Raw genomic sequence first — 22,513 nt, 5'->3', positions numbered from 1 at the left:
GTGCAAATATTTGCTGTGTAGTGCCAGCCCAGGCACCCTTGCACCATAGTGCAAATGTGTCTGCATGCAGGTCAAAGATTGTTCATGTACATGAAGGGTGACCTTGCTGTACATAAACAATCCAATGCATTTTGCTCATTCCATGTGTGCTGCACAAGGCACATCTCATTTAAAAAGCCAAAAATATGAGGAATAATACTTTCTATGAGTTTTGCAAAGAAAGGATCAGCCTTTCCCTAACATTCAATATTGCTGCTGCCTACTATGTATGCTGCCCTTGTACCTCGGTTTAGAGTAACGGTGTCTGAGATATGTAACTTTCAACATTTATCATATGACATCTCCAGAGTGACATATACCATCAATAGTTTTGACACACCCTTGTGCAATCTCCAGTGATGCTATTTTCAAAAGAGCATAGAGAACATGATGTTGTTGTGGGAAACTGAGCCTTGGGAATGTGTCACACAAGTCGTCTGTGCAAAATGTGTGAATGTGCAAGCATGATTGTCTTGTTTGGCCTAACTCTGCATGATCATGTCTTGTGTGAATAACAGGCAAACTCGACACAATCATGCATGCAACATGAACTGCAACAGTACAGTTACAGAGCATTGACATTGATGGTGATGAATTTGATGATGAATAGGTCGCATGTGAATTTTTATTTTTGGTAATCAACATATGTTTCATTTTATGTCTCACAGCTGGAAGACCACTCCTCACATAGGGGGATATCGACGCTTTCAAGGACCCACACGCCACTGGTGAGTACACCCATTAAATGATGTCAATGTGGGATGTGATGAATGTCTGGATCAAATCAGGTCCTTAGGACTATGCAGTATGTGTGTGTGTATTACATGTACCTTGACTCCAGTGTGATGGGGTTTTGTGGAAGTTTGAAGGGTGTACAAATTAGTAAGTGCAGATGGAGTAATGTATATGTCTTCCGAATGTATGTTTGCACATCCCCAGTCGTCAGTGATACCCATGCAATAAATATCAATGTGTTCTGTCAATACAGCACATGCATGGGGATTCCAGTGCGTACAGACAGGAGAGATGACATGTGAGTGGTGTTTGTGATGAGTATGACCAGACACGCAATGCGTGTACATCCTTGACTGAGATGACTGTGCATGTGGGCCAGTTAATGCACAAGTAGGTAATGTTTTTCTGGCCGTGCAGTGTCAGACGCAGGTCTGGACAGTACTATCATATGTATACTGCTTACCATCTTTCAAAAATTACTCAGGCGTAGCTTTAAGCCAAGGATACCAATGGCACGTTCACCCACCACCTAGCAAAGATTGGCCTATGTATGTAATTTGCATGTTTTGGCACTGCAATGTTTTTGTCAAGCTGTCTCCTTGGGCTCATTCCCCTTACTTGACTGATGGTCAAATGTACAAGCCCCTCTACCCAAATATGTGGTGTTACCACACATGCATTTTCCACGCATGCTTTTACTCCACGTTTTACTCCACAATACCTTTTACAATGCCGGGCTTTACAACGCTATTTGTTACAACACATTCCCCATTAAAACTCAATTACTATTCTAACTCCACGGGGGCGTTACTTTTGGGAATGTGTTATAACAGTTTGCGGTATACAGTCCTGTGTTTCAAATTTGTGGATTAAACCATGTTTCTCCCAACAGCCACCACTACGTCACATATTGTGAAGTTGCGGTAGTGAGAGGGGCTCCGCCTCATGTATAAGTCAGTGTTCAGACACCTAATGTTGTTTAGCCATGTGTGATGCTTGATGCAGCACCAGTGAAAGTGACAGTGGGCTTTTCCAGGATTGTTCATGTGTATGAAGGGACACACTCCTACCCATAAATAAGCCTCCCCTGCACACAGACACCCTTGCACTCTGGTGCAAGGGTGCCTGTATTGGTGCTAAGTTGCTAAACCTAGCACCATCGCAGGGGAAAATGCAAGGCTGCACCATATGCTTGTGAAAATGGTGCAGCTTTGTGTTTCAGAAGTGGCTGAGAGGGTCGTTAAGCCCACGAGGCTAACAACACACTTCACCACTTCCTACTACATATCCCCCTTTGTTAATGTACAGGAAGGCACACCTTCATTTACCAATACAAAACATGGCATTTCGATTTTTAAATGTGTGCTGTACAAGGCATTACACATGGAAAAATCAACAACGAGGGGAAATGCATTGGTTCTCCTCATTTTGCCAAATAAGGACCAGGATGATCAAGGTCTTATTACTGGCGCTGCCTCATATGTAGGCCACCCTTGTACAAAGGGGGCAGCATCAAATACAATGGGTGTAGCGGTGGAACGCCCCACACAACACCCACTGGAGGCCCCTTAACCATAGCGTGAAAGGGTGCCTTATGTACAAGGCAGCGTTAAGCCACATTAAGTGGCTTAACACTGCCTTGTACATAAGGTGAAGCCCCTTTCTCCACCATAATGTCACTAAAAGTGACATTATGGTGGCGATAGGGGCTTGTACATATGCCCCTGAAAGTCTCATTGGGTTGTGACACTACATGTTACATGCCATGCACTGTCATGTCAGTGTTGCCAGCATGTTGTAACTGATCATTGATTCTACATTGCATTGTACATGTTATTTACAAACTTCACAATCTTTTGTTAGAGTGTAGGCTCCCAGGTTTCCTTGACCTAGTGTTTATGTGTTAAATGGAGAAATGTGACATAGTCATCATGACTCACATTTTATCAATGCTCTTATTTGACAGACAACATGTCGCCAGAGGAGGCCCATGCGTTCAGGGTCAGGAAGGACCAGTATCTCCATATACGCAATGTGGCCAAGGGATACCGCAACATGTCAAGGAGGTATCAAGCTGACCGTGCAGCTGGCAGGTGAAAGTCGTTGCCCATTGTAGGCCAAGGACACAGCCAGAATGAAACACAGGCCAGACCTGGCACTTCTGGTGACAGGCGTGGGTCCCAACATGGACAGTGATCTGCACATAGACAAGCTGCAGCCTCGGGATCAGGAACGCAATCTACTGCCCCCTCACAGCCCCAAGGACAAGCTACAATGCCAGCTGCATGATCAGATCAGGTTGTCCCAATTACCATTCGGGACCATCGTATGATCCTGGACATGAACATCAGGTTGGCACATGTAGAAAGTGAAATGTCAGAGCAGACCACCCACCTGCAGGACATTAAGGGTGCCCTGGGTCTCCCATTTTGAACTGTCCAATAGGGACCCATCCCCCTTTTCTAGGTACCCCCAATGTTAATTATTCTAATAAGTTAGTGATAGGTAAGTTTTTGAATTGTTAGGTGGTGTAGTTGTAGTGTAGGAATAGATGGTGTTAGATTTTAGCATCGTTTTTTATTTATTATCTTGTAGTATTTGGGTATAAGTTTCCTTTTCCGTTGGGTGGGGGGTTGATGTATTTCTTGTTATAAAAATACATATTTGTGTATGATACCTGTGTATTTAGTTTATGGTTAACTAAGATGTATCTGTCCTGTCTTCTGATGTGCTTTAAGGGTGGGAGGGGGGTTGATGTTTCAGATATTTGTTAGAGTTAGTTAAGATTAGGTCGGTTATAGTAGTGCTTAGTGTCAGTTTAGGGTAGTTAATTTTGTTAATTGTTAATACATTTTTACTGTTTTGGAATTCTGTTTGCACAGATGTCTGGAGTGGTTTGGTGCAGTGTTGCTTTTGACCTTTTATACAACTTATTCAATCTCAGGACAATCACTTGAATGTGTATGTGTGGTCATGAAATGTTACTTATCCGGATGGATAGTGTCAGGATCCTTTTGATTTGAGCATAGTAAACTTGCATGCATTACAGTGTGGCAAGTTGGAGTTATGGCTTAGGCTAGGGACACTCTTTTGTGAAGTTGTATATCTTATGTGTGACTTAACAAGTTGGACTGCACATTGTTGCACATTTACAACACAATGTAGGAACATGGCCTTGAACAGACATTGACATTGCAATTCTTGTGCATCATTCATAATGATGGATGTATGCACTGCGGAAACACCCAATCTCCATGGAGTGGGATATTATACTAGAGGGGTTTAAGGCTGTAGACCTTCATCCGCAACACGCTACCCCAGCCACACCATAACTCGCACCTGTGGGTATGGGAGAGTAGCCTCCACCCCTTCACACAGCAAGCCGGGACACCAATCATTATCCAATTGCGCAACTAATATGCCAGCTAGCAGACCGCATGGACCAGACAGATGATGGAGGGTGGGGGTGAATGGGCAACTGTTCATAGATGTGTAGTGTGCTTCCTATAAGTTAATATCTCTTTTGTATAGCAATCACATGTAGACTATTACTATACCAATGTTGAGCTCTTGGTGCAATTCCATTCACGTCAAGTCGTAACTTTATCACGAATTGATGTACAAAGACAAAAAATACCAAAGTGAAATGTCTGTAACCATTGGTCAATACCATGCGACACTCAATAAAGTTTGTTTTAGAAAAATGATGGATGGATACACCGTGTTCCACAGATTATGTCCACAGATTATGTCTACACCCTGCATATCACATGGCGCTGAGTCCATTTAACATGCACAAGTTTTTCAGCATTATGGAAAATGTATGTTCCTGTGCCTGAAGTCTCACCCTTCTGCCCATGCACAATGTTTTCAATTTGCGGAACAAATGTACACGGCATGAGGCAGAACACAGTTCAGCAGCAAACAGGAGGGGAAATGATGCATTTCTCCCTGTGGTGCCAGTGTCATACCTACTTTTCCCAGCTGTTACTTTTGTCATTGCCTCATAGTGATGCCACCCTTGAAATGGTGGTACAACATCTAACTATGTGCTAAGTGCATTGTACTACACATCCCTGGACACATTGCCCTCTCCTTTCACAGTGAGCACAGCATGAGAGGGTTCCTTATTTCCAAGGCACTGTTAAGCCACGGGAAGTGTCTGACTGAGGACTTACACTTTAGGATAAGTCCTTATTGCCACCACAACTTCACTGAAAAAGACATTGTAATTCCAATAGCAGGTGGTCAATATGTGCCATTATGAATCTTGATTTGCAGATTGTATATGTGCATGAAGGGGGACCTTACTGTACATATACATTCTTGCACACAACTCAGACACTCGTGCACAATGGTGCATGTGTGCTGACAGTGGTAGAGACCTGCTCACTTATGCACATAATCTGTCGCATTCAGAATGGAACTTCCTCATATTGTCGTCAAATAGACGCAGCACTGTGGAGACAAATTATGTGTGCGTGGTGTTGAGGCAAGGGGGGCATTTTGACTCATCTCCAGGCAATGTGCCCCTTTGCTCTTTCATGTTGCCCTTATATTGTGGTCTGATATGAATCTTTGGCTTTGTTTAGAATTACTTTTCTGTGCAGATTTCAAAGTCTATGACCCCACCAATATGTGCCTTTCAATATATTTGTTGACTGGGGGGATATGTGTCTATACCCCCAGGGACAACAGTATCTGGGACAAGATCTGCTGTCATTGTGGGTGTGCAGTGGTAGATTTTTAATTGTGCATGAGTGACATTGGGCCCATCCACCCCCGTACCCCCAGTCCCTGGTTGTTACTCACCGTGTTGCTGATGTAGCTGGTCATGTTCAGCAGTATCATGTCCCTGGACTCCAACCACCGACTCCTCGCAGATGACTGCGGACACCTGTTCCTCCAACGCATCCAGCTCTCCTGTGGTACTGGACTCCCACCTCCGGTCTGCAGTGCTGCATTGCGATTGGCCAACAGTTTCTTCTTGGTCTTGCGTGTAGCATCATGCCAGCGCTTCTTGCTGTCGGTCACTGTCCTCCTCACCTCTCCGACAGCATTCACCTTGGCTGTGATGGACTGCTATATGGCATTCTTGGTCCCCAATGACACAGTGGAGATGACAAACAGCTGGTGTTCTTTTTTTCTGTCACCTGCGCAATCAGGCCCTGGTTTTCCTGCTGACTGAACCAAGTTTTCCTCTTCCTCTTCCCCATGCCCTTCTCCTGGCTCTCTGGGTGGTCCTCCTGGCTGTTTGGCCGGTTGTTGTCTCCTGCAGTACTGGGTCCAGCTTCATCCATGGTTCTTCAGGTAGTTATTTTTTCTCAGTTTGTGATACTTTGCGGGCGTTTTCTAGTCGCTTTTCCAGCCTAACATGAAAAAAAGTGGCGTCACGCTAATTTGCGTGCAGTTTCTTGCCGCTGGCTGGATTGCCGCCACTTTTTTCACATTTGTGGCAAGAGTTTTATCGCCGTGACGCTGTTGTTAACGTCGACAATTTCTGTAAAACATGATGAACTATCGCCATGTAGCATCGGCTTATACATACGTTTCTAACGTGGCGATAGTTTGCAGCGGTACCCGGCGATAAAAAAATTGCCGCTAATATTAACGATATTTTTCGCCAGTCCTTGTACATATCCCCCTCTGTTCCTTAGCTCCTGCTACTTCATCCGCTCCTACACTTCCCTGCAAACCTCGCGGGGGAACGCTCTCGGAGAATACTGTTGGAATGCTGTGTCACAGCCCAAGTTTCAAGGTCCCTCGTCCATGACCCTGGACTGGAAAAAACAGGAAATAATGTTTATTTTTATATTTATTTATTATGCAATTTTATATAGCGTGAACATTACCCAAAGGTGCTATAGCGCTTTACAATGAACATGGTTTGTTACAAAAGTACATGATTACAAAGACATGAGCTGATAAGTCATGCAAAAGGCACAGATTAGATACTCCTGTGATGTATCTACCTTGCTGGAGGCAGCAGCTTACCTAAAGATGCCCAAATCGAGAAGACTGGTTTAAGCCATGCTAAGGGTCATTGATAAGACTGCACAAAAGGTCTTTGAAAGAAGAGGGCTTTCATTTCTGATTTGAAGACAGCAGGTGAAATGGTGGTGCGTAAGCTAAGGGGTAAGGAGTTCTATATTCTGGTCTCGCTTCCTGAGAATGATTGCACCATGAGCCATCTCTTTTTAAGGGTTAGGGTTTCAAGGAGCATCGTTTCTGCATTTTACGATTCTATGGTGCCCCTGGAGTTCTTGAGTTTGTGAGCCAGGTAGCATAGAGTGGTCATATGTAGGGCCTTGTGTGTGGTACAAGCAGTCTGGTATAAGGTCCTGGCATCAATGGCCAGGCAGCGGAGAGTAAGCAGCATTGGTGTGATGTGATCATTTCTTTTGGCCCCACAAATGAAGCATGCTGCAGATCGAAGGATAGATTTAAGGGGAGAGAGACAGGTCTTGGGCAAACTGGTCAGGAGAGAGTTGCAGGAGTAGAATCTTGAGAGCACCAAGTAATGGAAATTAGTTTTCAAATCTTGCTCTGGAATAAAGCAGTGGATTTCCCGGAGAAAGCGTAGTTGATATAGTGCATTTTTGGCCATGGTGCTGATTTGCAATTCAAGATTTAGGGCCTTATTTATGAAAATTGTCGCATCGCTGCATGAAAACAGCGATGCAACAGTTTTCACTGCGCTCTCCTTATGACATGATGGATGCGTCATATTTACTGTATGACACATCATGTCGCAAAGAATTACAGATACGTCAGTATTACTGACGTATCTGTCCGCACAAAAGTGACGCATTGCTGGGGTGTCTGAAAACAGACGCAACTCCAGCAATGTGTCCATTCACATGGGGCAAGCCCCATGTGAAACGGCGTGCATCAGTCTTACGCCTGCTGTGAGGCAGGCGTAAGATATTGACGCAGTAGCGTCCTAGAAGTGGCGCAATGAAATCTGATAGATTTCACTATGCCACTTCTATGAGGCTTTTTGCGGGGGAACGCACCCCTGCATACATTATACCTGACGCAGGTATAATGTAGCGCAGGGCTTTACAAAGTGACACATCTGCTTAGATGCGTCACTTTGTAAATAGGGCACAACATGGTGCATTTTTTACGCCGCCGGTCCGTCACAAAAAGTGATGCAATGCCTCTTAAATAAGGCCCTTACTGGCACATGCTTCAAGCCAAAATCCCCTCCGTAAAATAGCGATTCGGTAAAACAGGCCGTTACCGAGCGCAAAACATCATTTCCCAATGCATCAACCTCAATAACTAAAAAAAAACAATAATCACAAAATAACCCACGCAGTAAATTACCGAATCGCAAAATAGCGATTTGATAATAGCGATATATTCGATTGATCCCGCAATGGAATGCATCAAAAATCGCAAATACCGAAAATTACCAAAATCGCTATTTAGCATGAGCAGATTAAGGGGAATCTCAACCAGGAGGTAAGCTGATGAAAGGAAAAAAAATGTTTTAACCAGGTGGAAACAATCAGAAACCCTTCTAAAATGGCACAGGAGACCCCGTAATGCAGCAGCACAGTGCAGGAGGAGGATCCAGGAGAGGGTATTCAGAGTCCGCATCACATTGCTGGGCCAAAATGACGACGAAATCTATGACAAGTACCGACTGAATCGTGTCATCATTATGCGCCTAATTGCTGACCTGGAACCAGTACTGCAACACCAGACCCGTAGGAGCAATGCCATTCCGGCGCACGTCCAGGTCCTATGCAGCCTGCACCTGCTGGCGTCTGGAAGTTTCCAGGGGGTCGTAGCGGTTGCTGGAGGCGTATCACGGAGCACACTTTCACGCTTCTTCCGTAAATTCATCGATGCCATGCTGACAATGATACACACCCACATCACCTCCCCAACTACCCCACAGCAGTTGAACCGGACCAAACAGGACTTCTACCAGGTGGCACAATTTCCCCACGTCATAGGATGCATTGATTGCACGCATGTCCCCATCTGTCCCCCCTCAGTCAACGAGTACTTATTCCGTAACAGGAAGTCCTATCACTCGATAAACGTGCAGGTCGTGTGCAATGCCAAGCACATCATTACAAACATTGTGGCGCAATTTCCCGGGAGCACACACGACTCCTACATATTCAGACACAGCGGCATCCACAGGCGTCTGCTCAACGGGGAATTTGGAGAGGGACACCTACTTGGTACATACATATTCCTATTTGTTACATCTTCATCACATATGTAATTGTATTTCTGACGCTAACCATTTGCTTCCCACCCTGTAGGTGGCAGCGCATACGCCTACCTCAACCCAGCAACACCTCTGGAGCAACGCTACAACGCGGCACATATCAGTACCAGTAATGTTGTTGAGCGAACATTTGGTATCCTTAAAAGTCGCTTCAGGATCTTACATAAGACGGGAGGTGCATTACAGTATAACCCTGAAGCCTGCTGCCGGATAATAGCAGTGTGTGCCATGCTGTACAACATTACGACAAGAAGGGGGATGCAAATAGAGATGAATGGAGATGACAACTTCCGGTATGACCAACCCCCCGCACAACACCGACAGGCATACGTGCCAAACACAGCTGAAGGTCAAAAGAGGCGGACATATATCACACAACATCACTTCCGAGCCAGGTAAGAATGAGCCATCACAATATATTGTGGAGTGCAAATGTTTACTTCACATGAGCACTTGTCAAAGTGAATATACATAATTTGAAAACATGACGGTGATTCTACACATTGTGAAAAAAAACATATCCGTTGGCATCACAGGAGTACAATCACGATATGCAAGTGGCCCATGGTTACGCCACCATGGACAAATAGGCGTAACTAAATGTCTCGTGCTGCTTCCCATGTACCCTCAGCCTCCTGTCATGTGTCTCCTCTGCATCACCACGATGTGTGTCTGTGGCTGTAGAACTGCCCGAACTGCGCCTCCTGTTACTGGTCTCCGGCACAGACACGCTACTCACGCTCGATGCTGCCTCACTGCCCTCCTCCCCTCCCAAGTTGCTGGCACTAAATTTGCCAGACTGTAGATGTTCAACTGCAGTGGTCGCCTGGCCTAAGGCCTTCGCTACATCCCCGCAGTAATGACCTAGGTCTACCTGCAGTGACACGGAGCGGCATGACAAAACAGCAGTGCTGTTGCAGAGCTTGGTGATGGCCCTGGTAGATGCATTAGAACAAAGAAAGTTCTGCTGATGCCTCCTGCGCTCGCTGTGTTGTTCTGCTAGGATGGCACGGGTGAGCTCCTGTAGGGTCTTGTTGATGTCACGATTCCCCTCTGCTACAACTGTGGTCATGTGACGCACAGCGTCTGTCAATGTGCACATGTGTTTAGCCAGTTTTGAGAGGTTGAGGTTCATTGTTCCCATATGTCTACCCTGCAGGCGCTGAACACGCAGCATCTGGGACTCTACCCCACCATAGACGTTTGTAGGCTGTTTGGATACCTCAGCAATACTGCGCATGGACCTGCGTCGCTGTCTGACTTGGCCATGTGCTGGTGTTGTAGCTGGCGGAGTGACACGTGTCTGACTGGGAACACTTGTGGGTGCTGTGCTCAGCTCTGTATCCATTACCTGCAGGGAGGGGACATGTGCCCTGCGTCTTGGTGGTGTTGTTGGTGGTTGTGGTGCTGTCGGTGGTGGTGGTGCTGGTGGTGCTGGTGCTGGTGTGGATTGACGTTCCTGCGGAGTCTCTCCATCGGACTCTGCCGGTGTCTCAGAAATGATGAGGCGATCGCTGTCATCAGAGTCCACCGGAGATGCATCTGTGTGTGAAACAGTGCATTATTATTTTATTTTGTAACTATATCTGTTTATCATTTCACATACTTTTAACCCCTTCGATGCTGCGCAGATTCCGCCGCTGTGCTGACGGAATCTTGCGCGGGTGTGGTCATGACGGAATGGTTCCGTCATGAGCACAGCTCAACCGTGGGTCATGACGGAACCATTCCGTCATGAGCACCGAAGGGGTTAACACAATAAATGACATATTTAAACACACTGTTGGACCTGTACTGCTGGTCTCATTTCTTGTGTATTGGTGATCATACATGCATACTTGGCTAACATGACTACAACTCCCATGATGCAATACTTATGTGAGGGTATGTATGTTATGCACTTCTCCATGCACACTGTGATTAGCCTGGGGGGGATGGGCATGGGTATACAATACACAGCATATCAGCACAGGCATGCATCTTACCTTGTTCTATGGTTGCTGTGCCAGAAGTGTCCATTTGTGTGACTCCGACAACTGCCTCTGGCTCAATGGTCCCCTCAACAAGGTCTTCCAGGGCTGTGTTGGCAGGTACTCTGGATGGCCCCCCCTCCTGTGCTTGCTGCTTCCTTCACCCTTTCTGCAATGTGCTCCTTTGCCCTTTTCCTGAGGTCATACCACCCCTTCTTCAGGTCGTCTATGCTGCGGTGCGTGACTCCAACTGCATTCACCCTCTCTCGAATGCGCAGCCATATCTTGCGCTTCTCGGCTTTGGGCACCTTGAGTGATAGCTTTCCAAAAAGCTTGTCATGCTTGCTGCTCACCCCCTCTATCAAATGTTCCAGTTCCCTATCAGAGAATGTTCTCTTCCTGTTCCTGGGCGTGGCTGATGGATTAGATGCATTCTTGTCCATCCTGGATAGCTGTAGTGTGGCTGGCTTGTGAGGTTGAAGTCTCTCAGCTTCTATGCTCTGCCTCCTCCTCTGAGCTCCTCAGGGCACTAAATGAAGCATGGGCTGGATGACTTCCTGGTTGTGATGTCATCAGCCTGCTTCCAATGCGACCCGTTTTTAGCGAAATCGCTATTTCCGAAATCGTTATTACCGAATTTGGAAATTGCTATTCTTTATTTTAAGGAATCGCTATCATGTATTCGGTTTGTTTTAGCGATTTTTAAGGAATCACTAAATTTTACCGAATCTGTACATGCATCCCGAAAAACGATTTCTTATTTGCGATTCCTTAATTATCGCCAATAAGGGCTCGCTTTTCTGATTTAGATGCATGTGCACCTTAATCTTTTATCTGGGATGACTTCTAGGAATGTTGCGCTGTCAACAATGGTGGGTTTACTGTTCAGGATGTTGAGAGTATCCATCCAGGATTGTACTAAAGGTGGTGATTTCAATGAAGAAATGAGGAGTCATTTGGTTTTAAAAGAGTTTAATTTTAAGTGGTATGAAGTCATACAATCATGAACAGTAGTTAAAACATTAGCAAGATGTGAGATGTCATTGGGAGAGGTGACCTTTAAGTATATTTAGGTATCATCTACATATTGATGGTAGAGGATCCCAGATTTACAACTCCAAGGGTCTCAATATAGAGTTTGAATAAGGTCAGTGCCAGAATGGATCCCTAAGACACTCCTTGTTCTACAGCCATCGGTATGAGAGACAATTGTCAATTTGTACCATCTGTGACCTGCCTGTGAGGAATGGATCAAACCATTTTAGGACTGTGCCATTAATGCTCATTCGATTTTTGAGTGTATTAAGCAGAATAGAATAGTTGACTGTATCATAAACTGCTGATAGGTTGAGCAGAATCAGGAGACAGGAGTTGCCTGAGTCTAGGACTAAGAGTGCATAATGAATCACCTGAAGCTGAGCAGTTTTGGTGCTGCAGCCTTGATTGAAGCCAGATTGCTATTCATTCAGGAGGCCGTTGTCTCTGATGTGTTGAGGAAGTTGATCACCAATGCATCTCTCAATGATTTCTGCCAGGAATCGGAGGTTGGAGACAGGGCAAAAATTGTTGACGTTGTTTGCATCTGCAGAGGGTTTTTTGAGAAGTGGGTTGACTTGACCTACAGCGAAAAATACACTGCTCCATTATAGCAATTTCATCCTCACTGCCAAAAAGATGGGATCCCTTATAGTCAGTTCCTGCATTTGCGCAGGAACTGCAAGGATATACATGATTTTGATATCCATGCTGATGTCCTTAAAACTAAACTTTTGGCTCGAGGATATCCTAAAAGGTTGGTCCGTGACTCCTACAAGAGGGCGAAATATTTAACAGAGACACTATGTTTGTACCTAAATCTGATCCCATGGACAAGAAATTGGCTTGTGTGACTTGTCACTCAAATTTTAATAAAAAAATTCAACAAGCTATCTATTCAGATTGGCATTTGCTTAATCGTCGAGATGATATTCCGAAGCTTGCCAAACCGATTTTTGCCTTCAGACGGAATTAGAACCTTCGACATTTTCTAGTAAGGGCAAAATCCAATACTACTGAACAATTTTGACAAAAGTCCATTACGGGAGATACTCTCATCAAAGGCAACCACAGATGTGGCAGTTGTCAGGCGTGTGACAATGCTATTGTTGCTGATCATATTGACATTAGAAACAAGCACATTAAATTGAATTCAATGAGTAACTGCAGGACCACGAATGTGGTATACTGCATGATGTGCCCATGCAATCTCCCTTATGTGGGCGAAACGGGCCGAGATATTAAAACTCGGATTGGCGAGCACAAATCTAATATTAGGACCTTGAGAACATCGGCCCCATTGGTCCATCATTGGCAACAAATGGGACATAAGGAGTTTGATCTGAAATGGACAGTTTTAGAGAAGATTGCCTCTATTAAAGGCCGGGATAACAGCAAAACTCGTAAGACCAGGGAGGTTTTTTTTTCTTGATTCTGAAAGGCAAGGACTGAATGAACATACACCATGGGAACAAGTTATTAGAATCTGACTTTATTGTCTTCATTCTACACTGAGATTATATTGTCTTTATGACTTTTTTCCCAACCGTATTCCTGTTGGGCGATATTTGGTCCTGCCTTTCTGTGATTATTTTTTCTTACTTAATGAAGCTTTCCGTTTTTTTGTATTACCCCCAACATGGTGTCTGAAACTTCCTTGGCTTCCTTTGAGCGCGGACTGGGCTGTTTGATGCAACAGTCCTCTGTTTATTTCTAGCGCGCTCTTTGGCTGCCGGAGTGTACCGCCCAACCAATACATTACTGGTGGAGGGTGTGAGTCGATCTCTTTCCACCTTGATTTGCTTTCGAGACGGACGTCGTCTTTTTTCTTGAAATACCGGGACGCTTGAGTTTGACTGCCATTCCGGAGGGAGAACGTGGCATTCTTCCTTTTCTTCGGGACCCGCCGAGTATTCGTTCCTCGGTTGGAGTCCCCTCCATGTAGATATGACAGCGCGACTCCGTGCTAACTAGGTAAGAGACGTTATTTTATGTTCTATTCTTTTCCATCTCGTTTCTGAGGATTTGCAATCTAGATTTTAAATGGGTCCACTAACGTTAGTGGGCTCCGGTCCTTTGCCTTTTTCAATATATCCTTCTTGCCTATTCAAGTCTGCGTTTTTGTGAATTTTAGTTGGCTACATAAGACAACCGATATACACAATTACATATATCGTGTGATATATGTGTCCATTGGACTACTGTGTTTGTATTGTGTCTTTTTGATGCTCCATTCTACTTTTGTCTGTTTATTTTTTCTACAGATTCTTTCACTACTGTTTGGTGATCAAGGCTATTATTATTTGACAAGGTCATTCTGATTTCAACCTTGTATCTCTGGATCCTCGTAACTGTCGGGGAGATTTTGTACTTCAGGTAAAACTCTAGCCGTCTCTGGCTGTATATCTGAGTGGATGATATGCATGTTGCATACCATTTAATGTTTCCTTGCTGATTATCTTTTCTTATCTTTTTTGTCCTTTTATAGATTTTTTGTGCTGTTGGGCCTCCGTTATTCTGAGTAGGCCTTATCCCTTTCATCGTTTGTTGTCTATACTCGATCTAGTATAAGACTCTATTGCCTGAATTAAGAGCTCTTATTCATTGGAAGCTCAGCGAGTCAGTATATTCTGTTGCTGTATTTTGCTCCTTTTCTTGTCTGTTTCTCATACTTTGGATGTGAACATCTTATGTATATTTGTTTGGCTATTTTTTTTAGACCTCTGCCTACTTTATTCTTAATATCTTGGGCTCTAATCTAATGCAGAAATATTTTTTTTGTTAATTTGGTCTCTTTTGGGTTTTACTGCTTCTAATTCAAATTTAGTTTTTTTATATATCTTCTATAGGGCACATTTCTTTGCTTCCTGTTTCTTCGATTTTTCTGACACTTTTAGTGGTTATTAACACGAGAGTTTCTCTTTTTTTTCGTGCACTAAAGGTTTTCTCAAGGTGGGGGTCCTGTGGAAACCGTGGTTCTTTCTAATAATATTATTGATCTCAGGGGGGAATGCCTCTAATTGTGTAATTTATTTGTTTTATAGAGTATTTGGAGCTGTCGTTTTTTGAAGTATACAGACTGCGGATCCAAGTTATTCTCAGTATCCATCTGTTGGATCTTCCTTTTCTTTTTGATCCTCCCCGCTTCAGTGCTCTCTTCTAATATTTAAGTGCCCTGAAGAAGGTGATGGCTACATGTTAGCCTAGTACCGAAATGCGCGTCGGCACCATGCAAGACAAGACCTAGTGAGCGATACACTATTGAGAATACTTGTTACTTGTATTATAGCCCAATATACAAATTCTGGTTTTCTGTCTTCTTTTTATACATATGGTTTGTTGTCTATATGAATTGGTTCACTTGATGGATGTGAGAATGCGGAGTGTTTGATTGGTAAGACTGGTGAAAATATATGTGTTTGTATTTGTGTATTTTATTGTATAGAGCTCTTTTTGTCGGGCTATGATGAATTGTTTTTTCTATCATTCGATCAGCTTTGGTCAAATTGTTTATCCTCTTTATTGTCTATGTATATCTAATGTACTTATGCTTTTGCGTGTTTTTTTACTTGCTTTGACATATATCTTCTTGAAAATTAAATATTACTTATGTACTATATCATGAAATAAATACTGTATTTGTATTATATTTTTGTTTATATGTACTTTGTTATGTATTGTATTCTCCCCTGATCGATATTTAAGGTTGTGGCTGTTATCGATTGGAGACATGGCTACGCTCCTTTATTATCAGGTGGCAGGTGACATTCTCCTCCCTTGTCCTTGAGGGTGGAATTTTGCTTATTTGACTTGACCAGTCTTCAGGAAATATTATTTGACTGAGCAATAGATTCACCAGTGGAGCATGTGTGTGTAAAGGTCTTTGACTATATTACCCAGCATCGGATCTATAAAGTGGCTCTAATTTTGCCAAAGCGCTTCCAGGTGTTTTTGGATTTGCACAGACTAGAGTGTTAAGGGAGTTCATCTGGACAGAGAAGTGATTTTGTTTTGGTGCAAAAGAATTACACAAATTCTTCTGCTTTCAACGTTTGGTCAACAAATGTGGTGGACTTGGACATAGATGGTGAATTGGCGGCTTTGACCAGATGAAAGAGCTGTTTTGGTTGTTTTTTTGCTGACTCAAGGAGTGATCTGAAGTAAACTGATTTTTCATAAAAATATGCTTTTTGTAGAGTGATCTTGCATTGTGGTGGCATGTGAGGTTAAAGGTGGAAAGTGATTGCCTCCATTTGGGTAATGAAGGCTTGAGTCTTTTCTTTTTTGCACTGGATTGGAGCATCCTCATCAAGCAGATCTGAAAGGCAGGCAAAGCAGTGTGCAGATTACTTATTGATATCTAAGTCTAGGCTGATGGGTGGCAGAATGTTCTGTGCATTATTGCTGAGAATGCAAACATTGATGTTCTTAGTGTCGCAAAATCAAGTATTTGCTTTTTTGATTGGCACATGGTCACGGAGTGTGAGTCTCAGATAGAAAGGGATGCGAAAACGATCAGATCAGTCTACTGGTATGGGCTCATCCAAGACGAGTAGATTATCTTTTGAGATTATTAAGTCAAGTATGTCCCCTTTTATATCTGTTTTAAAATGTGCTGATTCAGATCAATAAACTTAAAGAAAAGGACCTCCTGCTATGAATGGCAGTTCCAAGGGCAGGGAAAATACTATTGTACTAAAAAGACCCCAGGCAATTATGAAAATGAAAACTCACAATAGACATATAAGGGCCAATCAAACATGAATATATGAAAGAGAAGACCTATTTATTTTTGTGACAAATTATACAATAACTGCAAATACGCATCCTAAATATCCTGTTATAGGGTTTACTGACAATGCAATCTCTATAATGTCATAAAATAATTGTACAACACAACAATCATACCTTCAAACAAGCAGTCATGCAAACAACAAAATTCATACCAGCGGGAAAAAAACTCCAGAGGTCTGACTTCCAGAGTTTGCCCTGGAGCTCGTCGAAAGTCAAGCCGGCAACCCCTCCGCGAACCCAGACTGGTGAAGATCCTCGAGGGATCCCGGCAGAAAAAGCTCCAGAAAAGTTTCTAGGTTAGCAGGTAAAAACTATGCCCTAGGCCAACCGCAAGGGTTGGGCGTGCAGGGCTCCATCGTAGTCAGCCTAAAACTTTGACTTTGTCCTAGTCTAGTGCAACCAGATGTCTCAATAGGTGCTATAGGTGTCTATGTGCTATATAGTGCTAAATCTTTAAAGATTCATATCTCAGGTTCCCTACATTGTATTTTAGTCACTTTGGTGTCATTTTAAAGATACAAATATTTCCTATTTCTATAAATTGGTGGTGGATTTTTATTGGGTGTTGTGTCTTAATTAATAATGAATTTGTGTTTTTAAATGCTTTACATATCTGTCTCTGAAGTTAAGCCTGCCTGCTCGCAGCCAAGCTACCAAGGTTTGAGCATGGGAATACTTTTCTGAGACCTATTCTGAGCCCTAGACTGTGTTAGCGGCCCTTTTGCCAGTGTTAGTTATATATTTACCACTACTAATAATCCACTTACCAACGGGGGGGCTGTGTTGGGCATGTAGAACTAGAGATACACATTGGAATGTGGAGAAGGAATAGTTTGGTAACTCCCTGCATTGTAAGGACTCTCAGAAGATGGCAGTGATGTCTCCCCCTGCTCACCTTACACAATAATTTCTGATGATAGAGTAGTTTGGAGTAGGTGGAAGGTCAATTATGTTGTGTGATGTGTCATTAAACCAAGTCTCAGTATGGATTAGTAGGTCTAGATGATAGTGAGCGATAGTGCAAGAGATTTCCAGCTTGTGATTCATTGCCGATCAACAGTTATGAAGCATGCAGAGTAAGGTCAAGGGCGTGGTTTTGGAAAGGGGAGTGTCTAGAGGTATGGTTGTTATAGAGCCAGTGCCTGCATTGTGTGGGACTGATGTTTAGGCAATTGTGAGGGTTAAGTTTATTTCTAGGTGGTAGAATAGTCAGAATATTGTATTGGTTTATATGAATTGGAGAAGAGGAGGTTGAGAGAGCGAAGAAGGATGAGGATAATGGGGAGCTGTTATTATATTGAACCCAGCTGAAGATGGGTGTGGTTCCTGCAGTGTTCATGTATTTTTGCTGTTTCTGAGGTGGTATTACCTAACATGTTATGAGTCGGACGAGAGTGGCGGAGGCAATGGAACTGTTCAGGATATTAGCGTAACTTCAGCTTGGAGTCCAGTGAGGGAAGGGAAGAGTTTTCAGGGGCTACTCGCATGTTCACTAGCAACCAATGAGAGAAAACAGGCTGTGAGCCAATCTGAGCCATAGCACATCTAGGGGCAAAAAACTCAACCCTGTGCATAAACATCAGAAATTAAAAACATATCCATGATGACAAAAAGAGTAAAAAAGGTCCAATACCAATGGAATAATGTTAAGGATTGAGGCAGACCCCTATATTACATTAAGAATGAAGGGGCAGATTTACAAGAAGTGATGCATTGCTGCCGCATCGCTGCCGCAACACAGCAATGTGTCAAATAAAAATGAACCACAGTGTGCCAACGCAAGTTTCCACGGTTACGCCATCTCTACATCTTGGTGGACCATGGCACAATGCTGCATCCTGCGGCAGAAAACCTGACGTAGGTGGCATAGGTGCAACAAAAGTGCCGCAAGTCATCCTGACGCAACTGCCAAAAAAGTGACTTAAGGCAGATTTGTGTCACGTAACGCCAGTATGATCATCCTGTGACAGTCTCCTCTGCGTGAAGTGGCAAAAAAACACACAAAAATTATGCATCTCTCCTTGAAAGCCTTTTTGGGGACCATAGAGGAGTCTACAATGGAGCAGGGAGCACACTGGAAGAGTCAGGAGCCTGAACCAATCAACCCCAACAACAGTCCTGATGCTCACTCAGACAGCCAGGCAAAGAGCAAGAGGAAGTCTAACTTTAGTGAAGTGGAAAATGAGATACTGGTCATTGAGGTGACCGCACCAGCTCTTTGTGAGTTCCAAGTTGCCACTATGTAAAAAGGAGGCGATATGGCAGCCAAAAGTGCAGAAAATAAACTGCGTCGGAAAAGCGAAGAGGAAAATTGCTGACTGCAAAAGGCGCTGGCACGACTACAAGCACAAATTAGCGACAAACCTCAAGACAGCATTGCAGACAGGGGGAAGGAGCCCAGCAGACCAGGAGGTGTTGGATTCCCTGGAGGAGCGGGTAGCTGCTGTCATCCCAGAGGAGTTGGTGTTTGGAATCCCGGGACAGGACAGTGCAGCACATGAAACCAACCAGAGTCATTGGGTAAGTCACAACAAGTGCACATATGTGAGTAATGGGTCATGGTAGTGATCACAGCTAGATATGTACCTGTGTCCCAGTGTGCTGTGTGAATCTTAATGTATTTGGTTGAATTCACAGTTCCATGTATCCAGAATAAAAGTAAATTACATAGGCCAATCACACATTGCACATGCCAAAACTGCTCTGTCATGTCCCTAACTGCCATGTACAAAGTACTACACCAGTCCATGTCACACTTGTCCAACCGCCTCCTGTTGTAAAACCTGTCAACCAAATCCACTATGCTTATTCACAAGCTCCTTGTGCCGCCGGTGTGTCACATTTTAAAACATTAAGAGTGATGCACTGACAGTGCAGGAGGCTTGTAAATAACCCCCTAAATACCGTGGGACTCATACACAAGTTCCTTGTGCCACCGATACGTCACTCCTTCCCATGTTAGAAGTGACACACCAGCTGTACAAGACAATTGTGAGTAAGCCCTTTCATTTCAAAGAGAGCAACGCAGCACTGTGCTATGTCACTGCAAAAGGAAAGTGATGGGTCAACTTCACAACAAAATGACGTATTCATGACCTCTTCCCTGCATTTGTGCAGAATAGGATGTCATGTCCCAAGACAGGCACCCTTGCACCATGGTGCAAGGATGCCTGTGTTGTGTGACTGATTGATATTGTGCAGGCAGATGACCCTTCCTACTCAAAATATCCCTCCCTCATGTGTGTTGCAGAAATGTAGCATGCATTGAAAGATGAAAAGTAACAGTAGCAAATACATAAAATATCCTTTTTGTGCATCCATATGCCTCCCCGGGGGAGCCTTAGGCCAATGACGCATTCCCAATATTAGGAAGTTTAAAAAAATGTAAATGCGAAGAAGCCTTAGCTGTTGCATGTGAAAACACACAGCAAGACCCATGGCACCGACCATTCCCACAAAGGGGCATATTTACAAGCCAAATCACCCCAACACGGCGCCATTTTTAAGAACATTGTTGTGACAATATGGTCTCTGGCTCATTCACAAGGCAGCGTTAAGCCACTTCACGAGGCTTAACACAGTAGTAACACATTTATATCTCTTTGTAGAGGATGCACCTACAACATCTGAACAGCTTGATGAAACACCTGATTTTCAGGACATGGATGAGAACCTGCCCACCATTGATCATAATACCCTACACCAAATCCTGTCCACTATACAGTCACCTTCTCCGCCTGCTGAGTGTGACACCAATGTTGTTGCTGCTCAAGATGAACCCCAAACGAGTGCAATCACTGCATTTGTCTGCACACATCCCCACTGGACTCTGAGGATGCACAACTTAATTTCCAACAAACTGCTGTTGGACTATAGCGCAAGCTTGTGAAAGAGGTGCATGTGAGAATGGATAGCATGGGGGTACACTACAGGATATCCTCAGATGCCTCAACTCAGATGATGGCAACCTTGAGGATGCACATCCCAACTGCTCTCCAAGCCCTGGCCTTGTTCAATACCTGGCCACCATCCCAGGTGTAATGAGGCACAGGCATGAACAAATGTCCCCCAAAGTGGCGCCAGGGAGGTGGGAAAACATCTGGAGGAAATTGTAGACATCCTAAGGACAATGCAGCAGAAGCAGGATATCTACCTTGCCACAATGGCTGCCTACCACAGGGATGTAGTAGCTATCCTGAACAACCAGCAGAAAATCATCAATGCACTGATGCCCCACCTGTTGTCACAGGGAAATGCTATGGCAGCCATGGCTCCAACATCCTCAGGCCCTGCTGTTGGTGTCACTCGTCCCACACAGTCAGCAACTACAGAGTCCCCTGAGCACCAAACAAACACATCTGAGGAAGATGAATTTTCGGAGACACAATTCCAGCATAAGACTGGACACTGACATTTCCACGTGTCACATGTGATGGGACCAAATAGTACTTTGACCACAATGTTTCAGGAGTGGAACCAGGAGTTAATGTCCGCTTCTTACTTTGTACACATCTAACACTCCACAATGTCTGTCCTTTTCAGTTTAAGAAAATCACATTGTGCCACTCACATTGACTTCCTCACTACCCTACTACTTGACCACATGATTCGTCACTTGTCTTACCCCTTAAGACATGACTGCAGCATACAAGGTTTTTCTCCCAGATCAATGTCTCATTCTTTTGTGTATAGTCACTTACCCTTTGTTCTATTATTGAGATGTGTAAATAAATCTGAGCACCTGTGCCAGTGTGTGTAATGACTCGAAATGTGTCTTGAAAGGACCACAAAGTGCATGCTAAAAAGACCATGTACAACAACTGCCATTTGAAGCAGAGATATTACCATCTTCACTTATGAACATAGGCCACAGCGAGTGAAAGAAGTCAGATGAGGAACCATGATGTCTGCCAAGTGGTTCATTTGAAATCCATATTCCATCACTGCCAGTCAACATGTCCTGTTTGCAGCCGTTGTGATGAGCAGTGGCATTAATTTACCACTTGTTGTACACTATCATGTTGAGCATTACCCTAAAAAAGACCAAATAACACCACCTGCCAATGTGGAGTGTGTATGTGCTGTCCAACTGTGTATGAACTAACACCTAATGACACAAATAGAATAGCCCTCAACATTGATGTCACAAAATCTTTTTCATAGACATGCACATGTCCCTAGTATTGCAAGGTGACAAATGATAGTGTCATTTATGACAACTCCCACCAGTGTCTGTTCAGAACTGTTGAATCACAAGTGTTGAATTCACATGTCAAATGTCAGACAAATGATGCTGGTCCGTACCAAATATGCTATACCCATTCACACATACAAACAATCAAAATTACATTGCATGGGCCCAATCAGCCAAAAGCAGATATATGGGAACTATAATGCTGCCCAATAATATTCAAGAGTATATATGGCTAACATTTTCTTTTAATAACAATAAGAAATTGGAGATAAAATTACTTACATAGCTACAAAACTTACTTAGCCTAAAAAAAGCCTGGAACCTAGATATCGATCTAAAAATTAAGCTATCCTAACTATGAATTACCTATCTAACTTAACTTAACTCATCCTATGCTACACATGTATCACGTAAGACCACTCAAATATCAACCTCACCACCCCTTAACACATCAATTCACAATGAACATACACATACTTAACCTATACATAA

General features: G+C 43.6%; 1 long non-coding RNA gene across 1 annotated transcript in view; it reads left to right on the top strand.

Annotated features, from left to right (window-relative positions):
• Positions 1-13,785: 13,785 nt before the first annotated feature.
• LOC146862503 (uncharacterized) overlaps positions 13,786-22,513 on the top strand; it is a 139,708-nt gene continuing 130,980 nt past the window's right edge. The window contains exons 1-2 of the long non-coding RNA XR_014978138.1: positions 13,786-14,007; positions 14,298-14,409. This is a non-coding gene — a long non-coding RNA (uncharacterized LOC146862503). The remainder of the gene's footprint in view (positions 14,008-14,297; positions 14,410-22,513) is intronic.

The sequence above is a fragment of the Triturus cristatus genome, chromosome 2_2 (genome assembly GCF_964204655.1).
Source record: "Triturus cristatus chromosome 2_2, aTriCri1.1, whole genome shotgun sequence".
Lineage (NCBI taxonomy): Eukaryota > Metazoa > Chordata > Amphibia > Caudata > Salamandridae > Triturus > Triturus cristatus.
Note: the sequence above shows the minus strand (reverse complement) of the source record. Positions and strands in the feature narration are given on the sequence as shown.